General features: G+C 43.0%; 1 protein-coding gene across 1 annotated transcript in view; it reads left to right on the top strand.

Moving 5' to 3' along the window:
* Positions 1-25,977, top strand: part of Gna12 (G protein subunit alpha 12) — a 119,333-nt gene that overhangs the window by 44,570 nt on the left and 48,786 nt on the right. The gene's annotated exons all lie outside the window — the stretch shown is intronic.

Here is a 25,977-nt window from a genome sequence, read left to right as displayed (position 1 = left end):
ATTTTTAGAGTGGAATTCCAAATCCACCATCACACCTTAGGGTTCGACCCTAAGACCCAATGAGTGACATCTCCTCCAGCCAAGTAGCTGGAAATCTAAGACTCATAAATCTATTAATCTATTAATAAGACTCATAAATCTATTGAGGAATATTTATTCAAACTACCATAGAGTGCAAGGAATTATTTCAATTTTCCTGTATTTGTTAAGATTTGCTTTGTGTCCTAATATATGATCTATTTTAGAGAATTGCATGTGCTGCTGAAAAGAATGTGTATTCTGCAGCATTTGGATGGAATGATCTGTAGATAGATATCTGTTAAGTCCATTTTTTGTATGAGTTCATTTAATCTAGATCTAGCCTCTGTGTTTGTTTTTTGCCAGGATGACCTATCAATTGATGCAATTTTGAAGTCACCCACTGCTATTGTGTTTGGTGTTACCTGTAACTTTAAGTCTAATAGTGTTTGTTGGATGAAATTGGGAGTTCTTGTGTTAAGTGCATATATGTTTAGAATTGTAATGTCCTCCTGTTGGAATGTTCCTTTAATCAATATAAAGTGACCTTTATCTTTCCTACCTAATGTTGGTTTGAAGTCTGCCCTGTCAGATACCGGATAATAATACCTGCTTATTTTTTAAGTCCATTTGCTTAAAGTACCATTTTCCATCCTTTCACCCTATAATAGTATCCATCTTTTATGGAAAGGTGAGTTTCTTAGAGGCAACAAACAGAAGGATCCTGTTTTTTGGTTTTGTTTGTTCTTGTGACAATCCCAACACACTGGTGCCTTTTTTTTTTTTTAAATGAGAAAGCATTGGCATGCCAGGGCCTCTACCCACTGTAATTAAACTCCAGGCATGTCTGCCCCCTTGTGCTTGCATCACTTTGTGCATCTGGCTTATGCGGGACCTGGAGAGTCAAACATGAGTGCTTAGGCTTCACAGGCAAGCACCTTAACTGCTAAGCAATCTCTCCAGACCAGATTCTGCTTTTTAATTCAGTCTATAAGCCTGTGTCTTTTGGTTGGAGCATTGAAGCAGTTGATATTAAGAGTTATTGCTGGGCGTGGTGGCGCACACCTTTAATCCCAGCACTCAGGAGGCAGAGGTAGAAGGATAGCTGTGAGTTCAAGGCCACCCTGAGGCTACATAGTGAATTCCAGGTCGCCTGGGCTACAGCATGACCCTACCTCAAAAAACCAAAAAAAAGAGTTATTATTGAAAGGTGTGCATTCATTCTTGCCTTTTTTTTTTTTTTGTAGTTCTTCTGATTTTACTTTTATTCTTTTGTATTAACTATTATTTGAATTTGGTTTATTTTTTTCCTGGTTCCTTATATATGTGCTTTTCTTTCTCTTCTGCATGAAGGATCCCTTAAAGTATTTTCTGTAGAGCTGGTTTAATGTTCATATACTCCTTTGGCCTGTTTTTGTTGTGGAATGTTTTTATTGCTCCATCTATTTGGATGGATAAAGTAATCTTGGTTGACAGTTGTTATATTTCAGAACTTGGAATACATTATTCCAGGCCCTTCTGGCTTTTTAAGTTTGTGTTGAGTAATCTGCTGTTATCCTGATGGGCTTGCCTTTATAGGTGACTTGATTTTTCTCTCAAACTGCTTTTAATATATTTTCTTTGGTTTGTGTGTTTTATAGTTTAATTATAATATAACAGTGAGAGGTTCATTGCTGATTTTGTCTGCTTGGCATTCTAAAGGCTTCCTGTATCTGTGTTGGCATCACTTCCTATTTGGAGGAAATTTTCTGCTATAATTTTGATGGAAATACCTACTGTGCTTTTGGAGTGAACTTCTCCTCCTTCTGTGCCCTGAATTCTTATGTTTGATTTCTTCATAGTGTCTCAGATGTCTTGAAATTCCCATTCATGCCTTCCTACTAGCTTGTATTTCTTTGTTGGACTGTGTTAGACCTGCTTCCTGGTATTCTGATTTAGATATTCTGTCCTCTCCTTGATGCATTCTACTGGTGAGATTTTCTACAGAGTTTTCCATTTGACTTCCTTTGTTTTTCATTTCTAGTATTTCTGATTGGTGTTTTTTTTTTTCATTAGTTCTATTTCCTTAATCATGTATTGACCTTATTTCATTAAATTGATTTCCTATGTTTTCTTGGAATTCCTTCACGAATTTGTTTTCTTCTTTGATTCTTTGACTTCTTTGAACATAGATATCACTTTTTTTTTTTTAATCTTTGTTAGGCATTGCATCTAATCCATCACTGGAGGTCATTACTGATGGTAGTTTTTGGTGGAATTGTATTGACTTCTTTTTTTTGTTTCTTGTATTACAATGTAGAGATTTTTGCATCTTGAGTTAATTTGTTGCTTGGGCTTTCTAATTATCTGCAGTATTCTTAAACATGTAAATCTGACTTTATATATTTTTAGCGTAGGAGCTTAAGGTGCCAGGTGTGGTTCTTATATTGCTCCCAGAGTAACAACAAAAGTGACCCTGGGTGTTGAGTTTGCCTGCTTTGCAAATATTCTGGTAGGTTGGGTAAAGCAAATTACTGGCAAATTCTAAAATTAAGTTGAGCATTGTACATATTTGTGGTGGTTTGATTCAGGTGTCCCCCATAAATTTAGGTGTTCTGAATGCTTGGTTCCCAGCTGATGGGGATTTGGGGATTAATGCCTTCTGGAGGCATTGTGTTTTGGGGGGTAGGCTTATGGGTATTATAGCCAGTCTCCCTTTGCCAGTGTTGGGCACACACTCCTGTTGATATTGTCCACATGATGTTGATCAGGAGGTGATGTCCACCCTCTTCTCATGACATAGATTCCCCATGTCAGTAAAGCTGGGATTGCTGCTAGATACCTGACTATGTGGCTTTAGTCTTTGGAGCTGATTTTAAAGAGGGATGTAGAAGGATCTGAAACCTTGGCCCAACAGAGATGCCTTGTAATGCCATAAGTACAGCTTGATGGATTGTTCTGGTCAGGGTTGCAAGACCTGAATGCAGTAAGAACTATGAACTATGAGGTTTGGCTTGTAATGATGAAAAGGAGCTTTGTCTGGACTGGACTAGAAGCAGTGTGTGTGAGGGGCTTGCTGTTATGCCCATGTCCTGAAAACTTGTACAAGGTTGCTTTGTGTAGAAATGGACTGGTGTGAGCAAAGGGATAAGGCACAGAAATGAAATCTTTCAGCTGGAATTTCTACCCATTCAGCTGCAATTATATGAGAGATTACAAACATTGAGATTTGGCCAGCTGACCTGCGGACAACAGAAAGAATGCAGTCTTTTGAATGGGCCTGAATACTGAAGGAGTGTCATGTTCTTCAAAGTCTGCTTTATTCCCCCCTGGATTAACAACTTGGTACCCTGCCTGGTATTATGGAGTATAAGAAATGCAGAAGAGAGAGGGTCATTGAATTTGCAACATGGTCTTGTGTTTTGGAAATGGCCATGGACAGTGTGAAGCAGGTTTACTGGATGCCTGCATGGAGACCCAATAGAGCCATAAGGATGGTCTGTGGGTTGCAGTGGGTACTCAGTGGAGATGCCACGACCACTAGGTGGCTGCTAAGGAGAGCTGCCAGCCCCAGATAAAGTTTTCCAGGATTGTGAGTAGCCTAGCTGGAGGGCGGAATTAGAACTCCACAGAGACTTGTTGCTGGTTAGAATTCTTGGACTTAGAGACTTGTAATTGACTAGAATTATTGGACTTGGAGCCAAAGAGTTTGATGTTTGCCCTTGTTGGTTTAAATCTTGGATTGGCTGAATATTTCTTTGCTATGCCCAGTGCCATCTTTTGCAGTGTGAATATTTATTCTGTGCCATAATAGGTTGTGGGCAGTTTTTTGGTATTATGGCTCAGTTAAAAGATCTTGGATTATGGGGATGTTTGGACATCATTAGGGTTGATAACAGTGTGGGGGCTTTTAAAGTTTGACTGTACGCATTGCATTTTACATTATGGGTGGTTATCAGTTTATGGAGGCCAGAGGGAAGAATATGGTGGTATGATTCAGGTGTCCCCCATAAACTTAGCTGTTCTGAATGCTAGGTTCCCAGCTGATGGAGATTTGGGAATTAATGCCTCCTGGAGACTGTGGATTGTTGGGGTGGGCTTAATGGGTGTTATAGCCAGTGTCCCCTTGCCAGTGTTTGGCACACTCTCCTGTTCTAGTTGTCCACCTGATGTTGGCCAAGAGGTGCTGTCCATCCTCTGCTCATGCCATTGTTTTCCCCTGCTATCATAGAGCTTCCCCTCAAGTCTATAAATCAGAATAAACCTTTTTTCCCCACAAGCCGCTCTTGGTCAGGTGATTTCTGCCAGCATTGTGAACCTGACTGTAATAATATTCGATCAAAACCAGCAGTATTTAACCAGAACTATCTATGCAAGAATAAGGATCAAAACAAACATAATCTAATAAAGCCAAAGTTCCTAAGGGTGTGTGTTGCCCCACTCCCTTAATCCTACCTACTGGGAGGCAAAGATTTCTGGTCCTAAATAGGTTTTAGGTTAGCCTAGGACCAAGTGGACCCTGCCCCCAGTAATGACAGAAGAAAAAAAACACAAAGGCACGACAAATAAGGAAACGTCAAAGGTAACAGTAGTCAACACCAAAATACAGTTTATTTGAGCATGGTACAGCTGACTAAGAATACGTCAATCAGATCTCATACATAACCTGCCCTGCAGGGAAGGTGAGATTAACACTTCCAGTGTAGGCCTATGTACCTAGCTTTGTGCAAGTAAGCCCTGTTATCTTTTAGGATGCTTTCCAATCTCACCAATGCTCAGTGCCTACCTGGATCCCTCTCTGTTGTGCTGTGGACTCAGTTAGGCTGCTTGGGTTGCTGGATCTGGTGTTCTGATTGGCTGTGCTAGATGCCATGCAGTTGGAGAGGTTAGATGAGTTCTTCAGTGGTTCACAGCACTCTGCTTTACTATTTCACAGACATTAGTTGATGTTAACTCCCCACCAAGTTCTACTTTCCTGACTCTGAATTATCTCAGAACTCAGATTAACTGCATTAAATGGCTTTTGTGCCTTGAAAAGTATTGGTTATGTCAATTCTTTCATTGGAAACAAGAGACTTTGAATGCTTATGACAGACACTTTGATCACTAAATAGTTACCTTATTATTTTAACTACGGTATTATTTAACAGTGACTTTTATTAATAAGATTTAGAGAGAAATGGATATAAAATGTAAAGATTGAATATAAAAACTTACTGGATGGATAAAACTCATATATTACTTATATATGTTTTTTTAATTTGAGTTGTCAGGATAGATTTATCAAATCTGCTTCCTTTTCACTTCTGTTGTACTTTCTCATAAGCTGTGGTTTAAGGTTGTCACTTGTAGGTGATGGTGGAGAATAATTTTAATAAAACAGATATATTGATTTTTTTAAAAAATTTGAAGGCTGACTTGGGGCTTCCTGGACCCCACAAGCTTGCCACAGAATCAGGCCCCTTGCCCTGCTTTCCTGATTAATAACCCCTAGGTCCCCAACGCCCGGATCCCCTGCTCTGGAGGGTGCATACCCAGAAAGGTAGCAAGACTTAAAGAGATAAACTACCCCTTGCACTTGAGCCAAGCCACAGCTGAAACCATAAAGGAACTGAGGGGACGAGCAAGAGTGCTGTTTCCATGGTGAACCTGATCATCAGCACTAGGGTGAAGGAGACAGACACTGAAGATTCTCAACACTTATCAAAGCAGAGATCCAAGGGCTCCTTAGAGCCCATCACTAGAATAGGCTTAAAATTCATCCACCAAGGCTCAGGGAATTTTGCTGAAGAGGGGCCAGAAAGTTGTAAGAGCCACGGGTTGAGACATCATGCCTAGAGGCATTGCCTCCCTCAAAAAATAACCGCTATTCCCACACCACATAACCCACAACCCCGTGGGGAATACCTGCAACCCCACTGAGGAGGGTCCCCAGTGGAGTGGGAGCAGGGACTAGGGAAAAGAGAGTATCAACACATGATTTATCCATATAAAATTTTAACAACTAAACCTGAAATAAGTCACTTTCCCATAACAAAAAATAAAAACAATAATAACTTGGGGGCTGAGGAGATGCCTTGGTTAAAAGTGCTTGCTGTGCTGTGCTTGTGTAACCCAAGATATGGTTCCCCAAACATAAAGCCAGATGTAAGCAGCATATGCATCTGTGACCTCTAAGTACAGGGGAAGCAGAGACAGAAAAACAGGAAAGTCCCAAAGCTCACAAGCCAGCCAGTCTGGCATTCACAGAGGCAAACAACCTGATCAAGGTAGAAGGAGAGGACCAGCATCCTGAGGGTGTCCTCTGACAGCACACACACACACAATTTGGAAAGTTAAAAACAGTTAAAAAAAAAAAAAGCCACAAAGTATAAATATGTAAATCCATATAATCTTCCTGAAGAGTGGTTTAGTGCAACTTACCCAAAGCAAAATGTGTAATTTTTTTTTTTTTTTGATCCAACAATCCCATCACTAGGAACAATTTCACAAGAAAATGGCTGTGAGCCTACACATGGGATCACGGCCTGGTATGGGCCTGCACGTGTAATCAAGGGGTTACTTGCATGGTCTGTTGTACTTTCCATCTGTTGTAACAATTCATGGTTCTAAAGTAAAGATTCATTTAACCGGAGCATGTCCCATAAACTGGCTGTTGCAGTCAGGTTCTCATTTGTGGTAGAAATTACCTGACCAAGAACTGCTTGTGGGAAAAAGAGGTTTATTTTGGCTTGCAGGCTTGAGGGGAAAGGACTATAGCAACAGGAGAGTGTGCCAAACACTGGCAAGGGGACACTGGCTATAACACCCATAAGCCCGCCCCCAACAATACACTCCCTTCAGGAGACGTTAATTCCCAAATCTCCATCAGCTGGGAACCTACCATTCAGAACACCTAAGTTTATGGGGACACCTGAATCAAACTACCACATTCTGCCCCTGGCCCCTATAAACTGATAATCATCCATGATGTAAAATGCAATGCATTCATCTAACTTTAAAAGTCCCCATAGTTTTTATCAATCCCAATTATATTCATACACCCCCATAGTCCAAGATCTTTTAATGGAGCCATAATGCCAAAAAATAACCTCAAAAAACCCATAATGACACAGAATAAATATTCACACTGCAAAAGATGGCACTGTGCATAACAAGGAAACATCCAACAATACAAGAATTAAAACAACCAGGGCAAACATCAAACTCTATAGCTTCACGTCCAACAACTCTAGCCAGCGACAAATCTCCAAGACCGATAATTCTAACCAGCAACAAGTCTCTGGCATTCCAATTTCGCCCCTCCAGCTAAGCTACTCGCAGTCCTGGAAAACTTCATCAGGGTCAGCAGCTCTCCTTGGCAGCCATCTCGTCCCAGTATCTCTACTGGGTCTCCATTACAAGCCACAGTTTATTCTCATGGCCCCATTGGGTCTTCATGCAGGCCACCAGCACACTGCCCATGGCCATTTCCAAAATGTAAGACTATGTTATAAACTCAGTGACCCTCTCTTCCCTGCATTTCTTTTCTTTTATTTTATTTTATTGTTCATTTTTTTTATTTATTTGAGAGTGACAGGGAGAGAAAGAGAGAGAGAGAGAATGGGCGCGCCAGGGCTTCCAGCCACTGCAAACGAACTCCAGACATGTATGCCCCCTTGTGCATCTGGCTAACTTGGGTCCTGGAGAATCGAGCATTGAACTGGGGTCCTTACGCTTCACAGGCAAGCGCTTAACTGCTAAGCCATCTCTCCAGCCCTCTTCCCTGCGTTTCTTATGCTCCACAATACCAGGTAGGGTACCAATTTGTTAATCCAGGGGGAATAAAGCAGACTCTGAAGGACAGAACACTCTTAGAGCACTCAGGCCCCTTCAAAAGAATGAACATTCTTCCTTTTGCCCCAGCGCAGGTCAGGTAGCCCAGTCTCAAAGGTTGTAATCTCTCAAGGTTGTAATCTCTCAGTTGCAACTGAATGGGCAACAGATCACCCAAAGATTTTTTTTTTTTTCTGTGCCATATCCCTCTGCTCACACCAGTTCATTTCTATGCAAAGCCACCCTGCACAACTTTTCAGGACACAGGCATAACAGCAAGCTTCTCACACAAACTGGTAAACAGGCCAAGCAAAGCTCTTTCCCACCCTCACAAGCCAAACCTCACAGTCCATAGTTCTTACTGCATTCAGGTCTTACAGCTCAGACCAGAATAGTCAACCAAGCTGTACTTACAGCACTGCAAGGTATCTCTTAGACCAAGGTTTCAAAGCCTCCCACATTCCTCTTGAAAATCAGCTCCAAAAGGCCAAAGCAACATAGTCAGGTGTCTAGCAGCAATCCCACTCCTTGGTACCACTTGACTGTTGCAGTCAGGTTCACATTGCTGGTAGAAATCACCTGACCAAGAACCACTTGTAGGAAAAAAGTTTACTTTGGCTTACAGGCTCAAGGGGGGAAGCTCCACAATGGCAGGGAAAAGGATGGCATGAGCAGAGGGTGAATATCACCCCCTGACCAACATAAGGTAGACCATAGCAACAGGAGAGTGTGCCAAACACTGGCAAGGAGACACTGGCTATAACACTCATAAGCTCGCCTCCAACAATACACTCCCTCCAGGAGACATTAATTCCCAAATCTCTATCAGCTGGGAACCTACCATTCAGAATTCCTAAGTTTATGGGGGCAGGGCACCTGAATCAAACCACCACACTGGCTGACTGCAGCCAGCTTACAAACTTTAAGGTTTGACATATTTAGTGACATATATTTATGTGACATATATTTATAGTTTATTTCTGTTCTTTAAGGGACATAAAAAGTTTATGTACTCACATAAAAAGTTTCTTTGAAGAATGAAACACATAACACTCCAAAATGTTAATAAAGGTTATGTAATGATGCTTTAAAAAAAACTATTTTATTTATTTTTAAAATATTTTTGTTTGACAAGGAGAGATTGGAGAATGGGTGCTCCAGGGCCTCCAGCCATTGCAAACGAACTCCAAATGTATGTGTCACCTTGTGCATCTGGCTAATGTGGGTCCTGGGAAATAGAACTTGGGTCTTTTGGCTTTGCAGCAAACAGCTTAACCACTAAGCCATCCCTCCAGCCCTATTTTATTTATTTTTATTTATTTGAGAGAGAAAGGAGCAGGTGTATATATAGAGAGAATGGGCTTGCTAGGTCCTCTAGACACTGCAAACAAACTCTTACATGGTGTGGTGGTTTGATTCAGGTGTCCCCCCACAAACTTAGGTGTTCTGAATGCTAGGTTCCCAGCTGATGGGAATTAACTCCTCCTGGGGGGAGTATATTGTTGGGATTGGGCTTATGGGTGTTATAGCCAGTTTCCCCATGCCAGTGTTTGGCACACTCTCCTGTTCCTGTTGTCCACCTTATGTTGGCCAGGGGGTGATGTCCACCCTCTGCGCATGCCACCATTTTCCCCTGCCATCGTGGAGCTTCCCCTTGAGTCTGTAAGCCAAAATAAACCTCTTTTCCCACAAGCTGCTCTTAGTTGGGTGATTTCTATCAGCAATATGAACCAGACTGTAATAGTAATGTGGTACCAGGAGTGGGGTTGCTGCTAGACACCTGAATGTGTGGCTTTGGCCTTTTGGAGCTGATTTTTTTTTTTTAATTTTTATTAACATTTTCCATGATTATAAAATATATCCCATGGTAATTCCCTCCCTCCCCACCCCCACACTTTCCCATTTGAAATTCCATTCTCCATCATATTACCTCCCCATTACAATCATTGTAATTACATATATACAACATCAACCTATTAAGTATCCTCCTCCCTTCCTTTCTCTACCCTTTATGTCTTGGAGCTGATTTTCAAGAGGAATGTGGAAGGATTTAAGACCATGGCCTAAGAGATGTCTTGCAGTGCTGTAAGTACAGCTTGATTAACTATTCTGGTCAGAGCTGCAAGACCTGAATGCAGTAAGAACTATGGACTGTGAGGTTTGACTTATGAGGGTGGGAAAGAGCTTTGCTTGGCCTGGGCTACCAGTTTGTGTGAGAAGCTTGCTATTATTCCTGTGTCCTGAGAAGTTGTGTGTTGCACCCCTCCCGCCAGCAGGAAGAACAACAACAACAGGATTCTTCTCAAGCACACTTTATTGGGAGCTCCAAGCTGAAAGAGAGAAGGACCCCGACCCTACGGAGCGCCAAGCTTATATACTTATGGTCATGTGATTGTATAGCGTCGTCTGATTGGCTTAAGTCTCATCAGATGATTTTGTATCACCCAATCGGGATGGGTGAGCAACCACATAAGAATAACATCATGTGCTCATGCGCAGACAATTAGGATACAAAAGCAGTAAACAAGCTGACATGGCAAAGCCTGACGAAGCCAGCATGGCTTCCCACAGTTCCCCCTTTAAAAAATTGTTTTGAACCTCAGGATACCCGATCAAGGACCAACCCTCATGATGGCCAGTCCGATCGAGGGTAGAGTCTAAGACCAAAAACTTGCTTAAGCACCTTCCCGAGTGCAACGAGAAAAATCCCTTCGGGGTGTAAAGGCTGCTTATGTAGGGATGTAAGCCTTCCAAGGTGCAATGACAACAAGGTCACTTGGTGTGTAAAGGCCTTACAGTAGACAGGGTGGAACTACCCATCTCGCAGGCTTGCCAGCCACACCTGTGGAGACGCTCCGTGATCCAAAGCCATGAATGCCTGAACAATCTTTATGTTATCCTGTAGACGTTGTCGTCTGATTCGACAGATAAGCCAGAGACAGAACACCATACCACACAAAAGGGCTACTCCAAACATAGCCACCCCCACCCATTCCTTAAAGAAAGAAAATGTAGAAGATAGCCAAGAAGTAAAATCTCCCAAGGAGATTGGCTCCAGATGAGTTCCATTCAGCTGTACAATCTGGAACAATAACTTCCGAGATAGTTGTTCTCCTTCAAGTGTCCAGTTTCCTGTCAAAAATTCAGCTAGCTTGCGACTCTGATTAAACGAAGCAGTAAAGTTAAATTGCAAAGGAGTAATACACAAATGTTGATACTGGGAAACACATCCAAGTTGTATTATTTTATATAATTCCTCTACTTGATTCTGTACCAGATCTACTCTTTGATTAACTAGATGAATACCAGCAAGAAGGTGTGTATTAATTGCTTCTTGTGTTACTAATGCTGTAGAAGTCTTTTCTACTATATTGTTAACAACTTTCACAGTTTGAGCCTGAGATGTCATGGCAATAGCAGCAGTAGTTGCTGCTGCAGCTGAAATGACGATGGCGGAAATGATTGCTGTAGTAATACCAAAATCTCTTTTATGACGAATAAGTCCCACTAAAGGAAAGGTAGTTGGATCCGCCTCTACTGGAATGGGGACAAAAGTAGGTAATTTTACTATTAAAGCCAGATTGATGTTAGCATTCCAGCACTCTGTAAGCCAACAGGTGATATTTCTACAATCTATCAAAGAGATGTTCGTGCTAACATTTGCTGTCAGAAAAAAGAATGGAGCTTGTACACAAATTGAGGCTGGATTAAAGCTACTATTAATCCATTGGTGATTTTTAGTTATATCTTTAATATAAATTTTATCATTTATATTAACTCGAACTGTTGAAACATTCCATAATGCATGTTTAGTTCCCAATAATCCTGCTAACGCTGACACATCTGCCATAGCACCTGTCTCATTGGACAGAAGCCATTTATACCAAGGCCAACCAGCACTATTACTAAGATTATCATCTCCTTTACTTTTAAATTGGTAACGCCTTAATGGAGGGGTCATTTGAAATCCCTGTAAGATCTGTTTCTGGATTTTATCTGCACTCTGACAAGGAGTAAAAATTGGAGGAAATGCATAATTAGGTTCACACCAGGGAGCACCTTTTACATTACTAGCATTTATCTTAAGATTTGGCTGTCTAGAAGGAACGGTCACTTCACTCTGCATCAATAAAGTGGTAATATTAACATTTGTAACATTACCTCCCTCTCCTGACCCATTTTGTGTTCCCTTTGTAATCTGAGTTAAAGCTGCAATTATTATGTTCATATCAACTTTAGACTTTTCTAATGGGTCTTGTCAAGCACTAAGATTTTGTTTTTGTAATACAATACATGGGGGGGCTAGGTTCTTATTACCTTGGAAAAAACACAAAGTGCCGTTCAGGTGAAAAGAAGTTTGATTATAAATTGTTGGTGTTTGCATAGGATCCCTGATGCAAGGCATTTCCCCTTGGCAGGATGTAGAAAATAGAGTAGGTAAGACACTAGAATATGAATGAACTGGCATAGGGACAGGCCATGTTCTGGCCACAGCCCAAAACTGCATCTTAATTCCCTTTATCATCATCGGCAGGAACAGGCTCAGGATCATCAATAGTAATACAGAGGTTGTCATTCCTTGTTGTCTCATGACGCACGATTCGAGTCAACCGCTCTGGCACCCAGATAGGATCAGCTTGGCCCGGTACCGCCGCTCCGTGTGCTGAGTTTTGAATCCTCCCTTGGACGTAGCCTCAGGGGTCCTCTCCACTGGCCGTTTGTTGACAAGTTTCCCGGGTTTCGGCACCACTTGTTGCACCCCTCCCGCCAGCAGGAAGAACGACAACAACAGGATTCTTCTCAAGCACACTTTATTGGGAGCTCCAAGCTGAAAGAGAGAAGGACCCCGACCCTATGGAGCGCCAAGCTTATATACTTATGGTCATGTGATTGTATAGCGTCGTCTGATTGGCTTAAGTCTCATCAGATGATTTTGTATCACCCAATCGGGATGGGTGAGCAACCACATAAGAATAACATCATGTGCTCATGCGCAGACAATTAGGATACAAAAGCAGTAAACAAGCTGACATGGCAAAGCCTGACGAAGCCAGCATGGTTTCCCACAGTTGTGCAAGGCTGCTTTGTGTAGAAATGAACTGGTGTGAGCAGAGGGATATGGCACAGAAAGTAAAGTCTTTGGGTGAACTGCAGCCCATTCAGCTGCATTTGAGAGATTACAACCTTTGAGATTGGGTTAGCTGACCTGAGTTGGGGCAACAGGAAGAATGTAGACTCTTTTGAAGGGACCTGAGTGCTCAAGAAGTGTCCTGTTCTTCAGTCTGCTTTATTCCCCCGTGGATTAATAATAAATTGGCACCCTGCCTGGTATAGAAATGCAGGGAAGAGAAGGTCACTGAGTTTGCAACATGGTCTTGTGTTTTGGAAATGGCCATGGCAATGTGAAGCAGGTTTGCTGGATGTCTGCATGGAGACCCCTACAGGGCCATGAGGATGAACCGTGGATTGCAGTGGAGACCCAGTGGAGATGCCAGGACCACTAGATGACTGCTAAGGAAAGCTGTCGGCCCTGATGAAGTTTTCCAGAACCGTTAGTAGCCTAGCTGGAGGGGCAGAATTGGACTATCAGAGATTCATCTCATTGCTGGTTAGAATTACCAGACTTGGAGATTTGTCACTGGCTGCTAGAGTTAATGGATTTAGAGCTATAGAGTTTGATGTTTGCCCTGGTTATTTTAATCTTGTATTGGCTGAATGTTTCTTTACTATGCCCAGTACCATCTTTTGCAGCATGAATGTTTATTCTGTGCTATTATGGGTTTTTTTGAGGTTATTTTTTTGGTATCATGGCTCAGTTAAAAGATCTTGGACTATGGGGATATATGAACATAATTGGGATTGATAAAAACTATGGGGACTTCTAAAGTTAGATGAATGAATTGCATTTTACATCATGTATGGTTATCAGTTTATGTGGGCCAAGGGCAGAATGTGGTGGTTTGATTCAGGTGTCCCCCGTAAACTTAGGTGTTCTGAATGCTAGGATCCCAGCTCATGGAGATTTGAGAATTAATGCTTCTGGAGGGAGTGTATTGTTGGGGGCAGGCTTATGGGTGTTATATCCAGTTTCCCCAAGCCAGTGTTTGGCACACTCTCCTGTTGCTATAGTCCACCTTATGTTGGCCAGGGGATGATGTCCACTCTCTGCTCATGCCATTGTTTTCCCCTGCCATCGTGGAGCTTCCCCTCGAGCCTGTAAGCCAAAATAAACCTCTTTTTCCCACAAGCTGCTCTTAGTCAGGTGATTTCTACTAGCATTGTGAACCTGACAGCAGTACATGTGTGCTGGGGAATTGAACCAAGGTCCTTAGGCTTCACTGGCATGTGTCTTAACCACTAAGCCATCTCTCAGCCCCATGATGCTTTTAATGATTCACTTTTCTTCCTTTCTGTAGTTCTCCATTTTTCCATACTGAACACACACCATTTGTAGCCAAGGGTATTGGTATACACCTGTAAGGCAGATTCAAGGCCAGCTAGAACCACAGGCTGAGACTTTGTCTCAGAAACAGTAACAGAAACTGGGCATGATGGCATCCCAGATGCAAAGGTAGAAGGCCAGCCTGGGACAACAAAGCAAGTTTCAGGCCAGCCTAGGCTAGAGTAAGACCCTACCTCAAAAAAAAAAAAAAAAAAAAAAAGACAGAAACATAAGCCACACACCATTTCTGTGATCAGAGACAAATCCCATCCCATCTTTTGGACCTGTCACATAGCAGTGCTGTCCAATAGTAAAGGAATGTTGGCCACACATGAACTTAATACTTTCTGGTAACCACATTAAGAAAAGGAGAAGCAAACAGAATTGATTTGATTTGAGTATTTTCCCTAAGCCAGTATATCCCAGGTGATCTAACTTCCAACAGGTAGTCAGATGTTTCATGTACTTTTCACACTGTCTCTGAAAGTCAGTGTGTATTTATAATACACCTTACCTTAGATTGACCGCCTTTCCACCACACAGTAGCCACTGTGGTGAGGACAGAAGGACAGGGCAGCCTTGGATGTTCTCTCTGCTGCTTAGCATCGATGAGGACATCGGGTTTGTTTTGCTTGAAACAGGGTCTCACTATGCTATGTAGCCCAAGCTGGCCTCAAATTTGTAGTCCTCCTGCCTCAGCTTCTCAAATGCTAGAGGAAAATGGGTGTGTTGTTGTTTTTTTTAAAAAAAATAGACTAAAGTGGAAACTGAAGTCATGAACTGTCTTTAGTTTTAGCCAGGCTTACCGCATATTCATATGTATAGATTTCAGTTGCCGTTTCATAAAAAGCTCCTGGAAAATACCAGAAATGTGGGGTCTGCAGAGGTCATCTTGGATATGGTTCTAGTCCCAGCACCCACTGTGGGCCTGTGAAAGATAGTGGCCTCCTGGGCATCTTACACCATGGCCTCTCCCTCCACTTTCTTTCTCCCTCACCCTTTCCCCAACAGTCCCACTGCAGCACAAATGAGGGCTTAAAAATTCCAAGCTTGTATTTTCTTTCTTTTTTTGAGTAATTTTTTAATATTTTGACAGAGTAAGAGGGGGAGAGAGAGAGAATGGGCATGTTAGGGCCTCCATCCACTGCAGACGAACTCCAGGTACATTTACCCCCTTGTGCATCTGGCTAATGTGGGTCCTGGGGAATCAAACCTGTGTCCTTTGGCTTTGCAGGTAAACACCTTAACCACTAAGCCATCCCTCCAGCCCCCAAGCTTGTATTTTCTTTAAAATGAACATATCCTGTTCAGTGCACAGCATTGTAATCCCTCTCCACATGGTACCCAGTGGGAAGCATGGCCTGTGCAATGCCTTTTCACAGCTTCTGTAGCTGGCACTTTGCCTTAGACTGCCATGAAAGTCATGTACACAACCTTCTCATTCGCCACATCTCCACCAGTACATGAAGGCTCTAGTGAGGTTTGCACCCACTGTCACTTTTGTCCTGTGTTTTCAGTACCCCAGTTGGGCTGGATAAATCAAAGTTGTCCACTCGGGTTGTGGCTCAGTTGGTGGCACATGCTTGCAATTGGGAAGTAGAAGCAGGAGGAACAGGAGACCAAGATCATTCTTGGCTACACAGAGAGTTCAAGGTTAGCCTAGGCTACACAGACCTGTCTCAAAATAAATAAGGGCTGGAGAGATGGTTTAGCAGTTAAGGCAATTGCCCGAGAAGCCTAAGGACCCATGATCAACTCCCCAGATCCCATGTAAGCCAGACACACAAGGTGGCACATGCATCTGGAGTTCAATTGCAGTGACTGGAGGCCCTGGCATGCCAATATTCATTCTATCTCATTAAAAAAAAAGAGAGAGGCTGGGCTGGAGAGATGGCTTAGCGGTTAAGCGCTTGCCTGTGAAGCCTAAGGACCCCGGTTCGAGGCTCGGTTCCCCAGGTCCCATGTTAGCCATATGCATAAGGGGGCGCACGCGTCTGGAGTTCGTTTGCAGTGGCTGGTAGCCGTGGTACGCCCATTCTCTCTCTCTCTCTCTCTCTCTGTCTCTCTCTCTCTCTCTCTCTCTCTGCCTCGTTCTCTGTCTGTTGCTCTCAAATAAATGAATAAAAATTTAAAAAAAAAAAAAGAGAGAGAGAGAGAGGCCAGTCTATTGGGCTTGCCTCAAAAAATAATTAATTAAATTTAATTGGAGTAAAGAGGGAAAGGTTATATGAATGGGGAAGTATCAACTGTGGTCCACTGCATCTTCAGGGAAGAAACATGATGGCTCTGTCTTCCAGGCTGATTTTGTCATCCAAGATGGTCTCAACTTATGGGCCATAAAGCTGCCTACAAGGGCCAGGATCTAGCCATTTTCCACACCTCCTCACAGCTCCTTGTCCTAAGGTTTGACACAGTACACACAGGAAAGGACAGGCTCATAGCACCTATCAACCAGAGCCTAGTCATGTGGCTCTCACACTGTGGTCCACAGAAAACGAAGTTATGTGTGTACATGTACATGCACACATGTACGCAGACACACGTACATATCCACCTACATTCAGTGCTCCTTATTATGTATGGATTTATATTTTACCTCACACAAAAATTCTGTGATTAACTTACCTTTATTCCAATATTTACTGTTACATTCTTTCTTTAATACCATGTAGATACTCATAGGCTTGAATTTGAAAATAATGAGCATTGTTGCAGTCAGGTTCGCATTGCTGTTAGAAATCACCCAACCAAGGGCAGCTTGTGGGGACAAAAAGGTTTATTTTAGCTTATAGGCTCAAGGGGGGAAGTGCCACGATGGTAGGGAAAACGATGACATGAGCAGAAGGTGGACATCATCCCCTGGCCAAAATAAGGTGGACAATAGCAACAGGAGAATATGCCCAACACTGACAAGGAGATACTGGCTATAAAACCCATAAGCCCACCCCCAACAATATACAACAATACACTGCCTCCAGGAAGCGTTAATGCCCAATTCTCCATCAGCTGGGAACAGCTAAGTTTGTGGGGGACACGTGAATCAAACCATCACAAGCATGTTATGATATGCTCACCCATGTTTACAGGCATTTTTCCCTGGAGGGTGATGTTCAGTGTTTGTTTATTCTCATGTTTCTCAGGATTGTGTGTACTTGCCAGGTGGGCTTTATTCCCCTCCCTTTCCCCTTCATAGCAGTCAGTGTTGGTAACGTTTAGTGGAAGAAAATTCCAAGATTTTTAGCTTGACACCTGGGGAATAGAAGACCCTTGGCCTGCGAATAGCTGCTGGAGTTGACTTTAAAAGTCTCTACTCTGGGAGATCTGAGGAAATCTAAACTGATGCTGAAGTTCTCCTCTCCCTACTTTCTCTTGAGTTTCAAGAAACCCTTTTCTAGGGCTGGAGAGATGGCAGTTAAGGCGCTTGCCTGTGAAGCCTAAAGACCCAGGTTTGATTCCCTAGTACCCATGTAAGCCAGATGCACAAGGCAGTGCACGTGTCTGGCATTTGTTTGCAGCAGAAGGAGACCTTGTCTAGTCAGCCAAAGAACCCTGCTTTTCCTGAGCATGTTCTAAACCCAGAGTTTTGCCTGGAATTTCCAATTACCAAGTAAACTAAATTTGCCAAAACCTCCCTCACACATTATGCTGGCTGCTTCCCTGCTTGCACTGGCTTCATGTCCAGTATTGTCATGACCCCTCCTTTGTTAGACTCCCAGGTGGGACATGTGGCCACCTTCTGTGCCTTAAGTCATTCCTCTTGCAATGCCCCCATCCCTTGTGGACCTGGGGATGGAGCTCTGGCCTCATGCTCTTTTGCCAAAACCTTTGCTTGTCCCCATTTGTTAGGAATGCAGTTCCAAATGTCTTCGCTGTCCTAGTCTGACTTGAAACTCCTACTCCTACCATCTGTGACATTTCTGGCTATCCCTTTTCAGTGCTGTGGACTTAGAGTCTCTGGACTCCCGCCTGATACTTGCTCTGTCCTGTACCTGGGAGCTGGAGCCACGCTGCCTCTTAGATCTTTTCCTGTTGCCTGGCATGTTCTTTGCCCAGCCGTTGGTATACCTGCTGCTAGAACCCTAAATGGCTTTCCTTGCATCATGGGTCTTTACCTGGGACAACCCATGGTATAGCTGCAGCTGGACTCCTAGGTGGCTTTCCTTTCATCATGATGTGTGCCTGTTTGTCCCAGAAAGCAGTTATAGTGGACAGAGCCTTTGGGCCAGGACTCCTGTTGCAAACAGACGAAAGCTGAGAGATGAACTGGCTGCTTCCACTCTTCTTTCTCACTCTCCTCCACCGACCTTTCAGTGGTGAACATCCCAGCACTGGGTTCCAGAGAAAAGCCAAAAGTTGCTGTCTCTGACCCCTGGATTCATTAACTTACAGAAATGCATCCTGTTTACATTTCTGGCAGCCATTCTTTGATTTGGATAATAGCCAGAGGCAAGCAGCGCCTCTCTGGGTTTTTAACCACCAGCTTCCCAAGTGCACATGCGCCATGCAGGCTCGTTCTTTCTGCTGCTGCTGCCGCCAGGGCTCTTTACTGGCATCTGATGTCAGCTTAGCTTTATTGTGTATTTTGTGAATGTTCAAGTCAGTAGTGACCACTCTCTAATCTAGAAAAAAATTGGTTTGATCAGAGGCTAAACTCTCTAATCTGTTTGGACACGAGATAACAAGATTTACAAGCTTTGGGTCTCATCCAATAAAACCAACCCCTCTCCCCAAACACACATCCCCAGCTGACAAAGGATCTCTTCTGACCAGAGTTCATGCTGCTGGATTTATTAGTTGTCTTAAGTGTGCTCTGAGCAGCTGGAGGGGTTAAGGTGCCCAGATGAAGTCAGCACAAGTAAACAAGACATATGGTTGTCAACAACATTAAAACTTGAGCCCCTGTTACTGAGAGCAGAGCTTCCTCACTCAGTCTCTTGTCTTTATGCTTTTTTTCCTTAGGTGTGTATGAGCTTTCTTAGCTTCTTTATTTTAAGAAATTGGTCTTTTACTGGAAAAGATAGAAACAAGATATTCTATATTCCTGCTCTTAGAGTGTGCTGCATCTTGTACTAGTATTTCCTCCTCACTCCTGCTTTGATTTGTGTTTGTGGGAAACAGGGTCTCTCTAGATAGCCCAGGCTAACCTTCACTCCTCATCATCCTACATCAGCCTCGTCAGTGCAATGCTACCACACCTGGCTGCTCTTACTTTTAAAGTACTAGAAACTCTCCTTGGTCCCGTGCTGCACAGTACGCACATTGTTGTCTGACACCTTGAGCCCTTCTTTTTAATTCCTTCACCCTTCTCTCTCTGTCTCCCTCTCTCAACACCTGCAGAAGTTCAAAGTAGAAAACCTCCCCAGAACTCACTCTGGATTTGTAGAACAGAGTTGGCATAGAGTGTTTAACTTGAATAATTGAGATGAGCAAAAGTGACACCTTTTTTCTTGATGCTTTTTTCCTGCAGATGGGTGAAAAGATAGAAAAAACAAACTAGTTTCAACCATGGGATTCAGAGTTCACTCATAGTTTTGCTACTTGCCTTGCACTTGACAAAGAATTAAGGAATCTTCTTTGCCGCTGGGTTCATTTGCTTGGAACAGCCCCAACCTGCACTGGTAACGTGGTGCAGAGGGATGCCAGACTGTTAGGTAGCTGGTCTTGTATGTGTCTGAAGCTAGTGTTCACCCCAGCACAGGAAGGCCTGGTTCACTGTTGGAAGTAGTTTTCGTAAATGATCCATAGGTTTCTGAGTTGAGATACATAAAAATATAACTTCTGGGGGTTTGTAGAGTTCTGATTCTTGAAATAGAGCACCCGTGTAACCCAGGCTAGATTTGAACTTGATCTTCCTGTGTGCTGAGATTATAGCTCTGTTTCACTACTCTGTCTGGGGTGATCACACACCTTATAATCCCAGCATTTGGGAGGCAGAGGCAGGAGGACTTCTGCATGTTCAAAGTCATATGGACTGCATACCAAAACCTTAATTAGGCCAGGCATGGTGGCACACACCTTTAATCCTAGTGCTCAGGAGGCAGAGGTAGGTAGATTGCCATGAGCCCAAGGCCACCCTGAGACTGTGTAGTAAATTACAGGTTAGCCTGTACTAGAGCGAGACCCTACCTCAAAAAAAACAAAATGATAATGATAATGATAAACACACATACATATAGTAAAACCCTATCTCAAAAAGGGGGAGGGATCACTGAAGAGATGACTTAGCAGTTAAGGCACTTGCCTGCAAAGCCTAAGGACCTAAGTTTGATTCTCCAGGTCCCACATAAGCCAGATATACAAAGTGGTGCATGCGTCTGAAGTTTGTTTTCAGTGGCTAGAGGCCTTGCCATGCTTATTCTTTCTCTCCCTCTTTCTGTCTCAAATAAATAAAAATAAATTTGAAAAAAGAAAACACTTGGGGGCTGGAGAGATGGCTTAGCGGTTCAGCACTTGCCTGTGAAGCCTAAGGACCCTGGTTCAAGGCTTGATTCTCCAGGACCCACGTTAGCCAGATGCACAAGGGGGCACATGTGTCTGGAGATTTATTTGCAGTGGCTGGAGGCCCTGGCACGCGCACACTGTGTCCTCCCCCCCATCTGCCTCTGTCTCTCTCTCTGTTACTCTCAAATAAATAAGTAAAAATGAACCAAAAAAATTTAAAAAAAGAAAACACTTGGGAAGTCATATTAAAAAAAAAAAAAGCCAGATGCTATGCTGAGTTTCACAGTGTGGCTACCCATCTCTATTGGCAGGTGATTGGCTTTCTGACCCAGGGCTGGTGGAGCCTGAATCCTGTCTAAGCTATCTTTGCAAGGCTCATGCTGTACTGCCTTCATGACAGGGGTCTCCCTTCTGATTGGGACAAAGGGGCCAGGCCCACCCAGAGATACAAGGTGAAAAATAAGACTCTGCTCTGTTGCATTGGATTCTTGAGCCTCTGGGCCGTTGGGAAGGCAGGACACTGATGTGGCCAAAGTGGAAAGATGGGAAGGGCCCAAAGGTAGGAAAGGAGGGCTTACCCAGACACAGCTTCCCCTGGGTGGGCTCCCTGGGTCATGTTCAGCTCTGCAAGAAGCCCAGCTCCAAGCAGGGCCTTTAGGTCCACATGGAGCCTTACCTTTCCTGCTTTCTCTTCCTGTGCCTGCTCTTCTCTCTCTTTCTGTGCCACATTGTTGGGACATAAGTTGATATAATTGCTGGTGAACTTTCTAAAACCTTTTTATTTTGAAATAATGATAGGTTCACAGGTAGTTGTAAAGATGGTCTGGAGAGGTATCGCCCAGCACTCCCCATAGCTATGACGCATGTAATTACAATACTGTAGTAAAGCCAGGAAACTGACAGGGGGACAGTGCAGGGAGGGTGACCTCCAGTCAGGACCACAGGGATCTCATGCCATCCTTTGTTGGCATCCCCCTAACTCCTGGCAACCACCAGTCACTGTCCATTGCTGTAATGCTGTCATTTCAGGAATATGTTTTAAACAGTCACATAACTTGTAACCTTTTCAAATTGCCCTTTTTTATTTGGAATAATGTCCTTATAGCCTTTCAGATTGCTGTGTGTCAAGTTCATGCCATTTCTTTTGTTCCTCTGCAGTATGCTGAAGCTGGAACTCAGCCTCCTGCATGTTAGGCCAGCACTCTGTCCCAGTCACACCCTTTTTCATTTCTGAGTAATATCCCAAGAAGGTACTACATTCCCAGTTCATGGATGCTACGATTAAGCTACTGTGGACTCTGCATGTTTTTTGTTTCTCTAGGATGAATGCGGGGCTGTATAGTAAATGAATGCTTAGGGTTTTGATGTATTTTTCAGAGACAGATACACAGTCCACACATAATCATCTTGGATATGAACACATTCTGATTCTGGCATTCACCAACAGGCATTGTACAGGCCACCTGCATAAGACACAAGTTTTGACCCAAGAAGCCTGCCAGAACCTTTCAACAAAACAGCCAACAACCCTGTAGCATGGCATATTGTATAACTCCACTCTTCCATGTCTTCACCCACTCAGTGCCTTGGTCATGAGGGTGGTAATGGGTATGTCATAATCAAAGGCAGTGCCCTGCTTGGCCAGTGCTAACCGTTGTGAACACCCTTTTGCCTGCTGTCTATGCAGATTCCCTTCATGAATGTTTTTATTCTTTTTTTAACAATTTCCATGATTATAAAAAATATCCCATGGTAATACCCTCCTTACCCCCCCCCTTTTCCCCTTTGAAATTCCATTATCCATCACATCCACTCCCCATCTCATTAAGTCTCTCCACTATTTGGATGCCATGATCCTTCCCTCCTGTTATGATGGTCTTGTGTAGGTAGTGTCAGGCACTATGAGGTCATGGATATCGAGGCCAGTTTTTTGTCTTGGGGGAGCACGTTGTAAGGAGTCCAAACCTTCCTTTGGCTCTTACATTCTTTCCACCACCTCTTCCACATTAGACCCTGAGCCTTGGAAGGTGTGATCCAGATGTTACTAGGTATTCTAGTTACTTCTTTCCAGAACCATAATACCTTCTGAGTTGTCCCAAGGTCACTGCCATCTGAAAAGAGAAGATTCTCTATCCAAAGTGAGAGTAGGGCTGGAGAGATGGCTTAGTGATTAAGGCTGTACCTGTGAAGCCTAAGGACCCAGGTTCGAGTCTCCAGGTCCCATGTAAGCCAGATGCACAAGTTGGCACATGTGTCTGGAGTTCGTTTACAGTGGCTGGAGGCCCTGGGGCTCCCATTCTCCCTCCCCCTCTCTCTCTCCCTCTCTCTGTCTCAAATAAATAAATAAATGAAAATAAAATATTTTAAAAAAAGCAAAGTGAGAGTAGCATTAATATAAGGGTATGAGTATTAAGAGAAGTGCTTACTGGGCAGTTTGATAAGCATCAGCAGATGTTACAACCCTAGGGCTCATGACTACCCCTGTTTTAAGTTTTCAGTATCAGGGATGTACTCCCTCCTTTGGAGCAGGCCTCCAGTCCAGTTGGAGGGCAGTTGGTTTCCACCATGACAGATGTACCACTATTGAACCCATTGGCTCATTTGTCCTGGCTGGACAAATATAAGGCTTGCAGTGTCCACTGTTGAGTGTCTTCCCTGGTGGTGTATCTTTCTCCCATTGAACTGCATGTCGAATGGCTTCTTCCAGCTTTCTGTCAGCTTGTCTACATGGAGAAGGGTTATCAGCTCAGTTCTAGCAGGATTTCTCAGTGGCCTTGAAGCCCAAGTATGTGGAGTCTTCAGCAATAGGTCTTGCCATCTATTCCTGGAGGGAAACCAAGGGCCTTGGCAATGGCCTATAATGTTTTGGGGGCATCAAGGACCTCCCTGGCCAACAACTCACTGGAAGGTATTCCATCTCTGGCACTGAAAATTTTCTGGCAATGATCTATGGCTCCTGAGTGTTCCATTGTCCAAAACTGAAGGATTCCACTTGAATTATTTATATCCTCTCAAATTTTGATTAGCCCTCCCTCTACCTTTCCTTTACTCAATCTCCTCCCCTGACATCACTTTGGGCCTTTTCACCCCCATTAATCTATTTTTCTACTTACATATATACAATACCAACCTATCAAGTACCCTCCTCCCTTCCCTTCTCTTCCCTTTGTATCTCTTTTTTAGCTTACTGGCCTCTGCTACTGAGTTTTTTCCTTCTCACACAGAAGCCCAATCATCTGTAGCTAGGATCCACATATGAGAGAGAACATGTGGCGCTTGGCTTTCTGGGCCTGGGTAACCTCACTTAGTATAATCCTTTCCAGATCCATACATTTTTCAACAAATTTCATAACTTCATTTTTCTTTACCACTGAGTAGAACTCCATTGTATAAAATGTGCCATATCTTCATTATCTACACATCAGTTGAGGGACATCTAGGCTGGTTCCATTTCCCAGCTATTATAAATTGAGCAGCAATAAACATGGTTGAGCACATACTTCTAAGGAAATGAGATGAGTCCTTAGGATATATGCCCAGGAGTGCTATAGCTGGGTCATATGGTAGATCAATCTTTAGCTGTTTTAGGAACCTCCACACTGATTTCCACAATGGCTGGACCAGATTGCATTCCCACCAACAGTGTAGAAGGGTTCCTCTTTTTCCACATCCCCGCCAACATTTATGATCATTTGTTTTCATGATGGTAGCCAATCTGACAGGAGTGAGATGGAATCTCAATGTAGTTTTAATCTGCATTTCCCTAATGACTAGGGACGTAGAACATTTTTTTAGATGCTTATAAGCTATCCGTATTTCTTCCTTTGAAAACTCTATTTAGATTCATAGCCCATTTTTTAATTGGCTTGTTTGATTCCTTATTATTTAACTTTTTGAGTTCTTTGTATATCCTAGATATTAATCCTCTACCAGATATATAGCTGGCGAAGATTTTTTCCCATTCTGTAGGTTGCCTCTTTGCTATATTCAGTGTCCTTTGCAGTACAAAATCTTTGTAATTTCATGAGGTTCCAGTGGTTAATCTGTGGTTTTATTGCCTGAGCAGTTGGGGTTGTAGTCAGAAAGTCTTTGCCAAGACCAATATGTTGAAGGGTTTCCCCTACTTTATCCTCTAGCAGTTTCAGAGTTTCAGGTCTGATGTTAAGGTCTTTAATCCATTTGGACTTAATCTTGTGCATGGAGAGATAGAAGGATCTATTTTCATCCTTCTATAGATACATATCCAGTTTTCCCAACACCATTTGCTGAAGAGGCTGTCTTTTCTCCAATGAGTATTTTTGGCATTTTTATCGAATATCAGGTGGCTATAGCAGCCTAGACTTACATCTTGGTCCTATTCTGTTCCATTGATCTACATGTCTGCCTTGTGCCAGTATCATGCTGTTTTTGTTACTATGGCTCTGTAGTATAGGTTAAAATCAGGTATGGTGATACCACCAGCCTGATTTTTGTTGCTCAGTATTATTTTAGATATTTGAGGTTTTTTTGTGATTCCAAATGAATTTTTGGATTGGTTTTTCTATTTCCTTGAAGAATGCCTTTGGAATTTTGATGGGGATTGCATTAAATGTGTAGATTGCTTTTGGTAAGATTGCCATTTTAACAATATTGATTCTTCCAATCCATGAACAAGAGATGTTTTTCCACTTCCTAGTGTGTTCTGCAATTTCTCGCTTGAGTGTTTTAAAGTTTTCATTGTAGAGACCCTTTACTTCCTTGGTTAGGTTTATTCCAAGGTACTTTATTTTTTTTGATGCAATTGTGCGTTTTTTATTCTTCTAAACACAAGTCCTTTGTTAGCTATATAGTTGGCAGATGTTTCTTCCGCCTTGATAGAATGACAGAATGGGCCTGGTCACCACTGCATGTAGCCCAGTGGATCAAGGCAGAAGGTACTTGCTCAGTGAGTTCCTGCCACAAGGCTTGGGAGAGGGTTCTTCAGATAATGGCTAACTGGAACCATGGAGCCATGCACTTTACATGGGTGAATTGGGCTCATATGCATTATACAACATAAGGCTGTTAATTTTTTAAGAAGGGTAAGTGCCATATGGACAGTAGTGGCTCTGCTTGTTTTAGGGACTTGGGATAGTTCAGCTACACTGCCTTTCCATTCCCCCACCTTCCTTGTATCTCTGCCAGTCTGCCCTGGAGAGAGCTGAGTGAGCCTCAAGCCTCAGCCTTGCGGCCATCTGAGATGATGACTCAATCTGTGGAGCTAGTCCAGGCCCAGCAATCCCTAGCACTCTTTTATTTAGGCT

The sequence above is a fragment of the Jaculus jaculus genome, chromosome 2, assembly GCF_020740685.1.
Source record: "Jaculus jaculus isolate mJacJac1 chromosome 2, mJacJac1.mat.Y.cur, whole genome shotgun sequence".
Lineage (NCBI taxonomy): Eukaryota > Metazoa > Chordata > Mammalia > Rodentia > Dipodidae > Jaculus > Jaculus jaculus.
The sequence above is the reverse complement of the archived record's forward strand: the minus strand, read 5'-3'. Positions and strand labels throughout refer to the sequence as shown.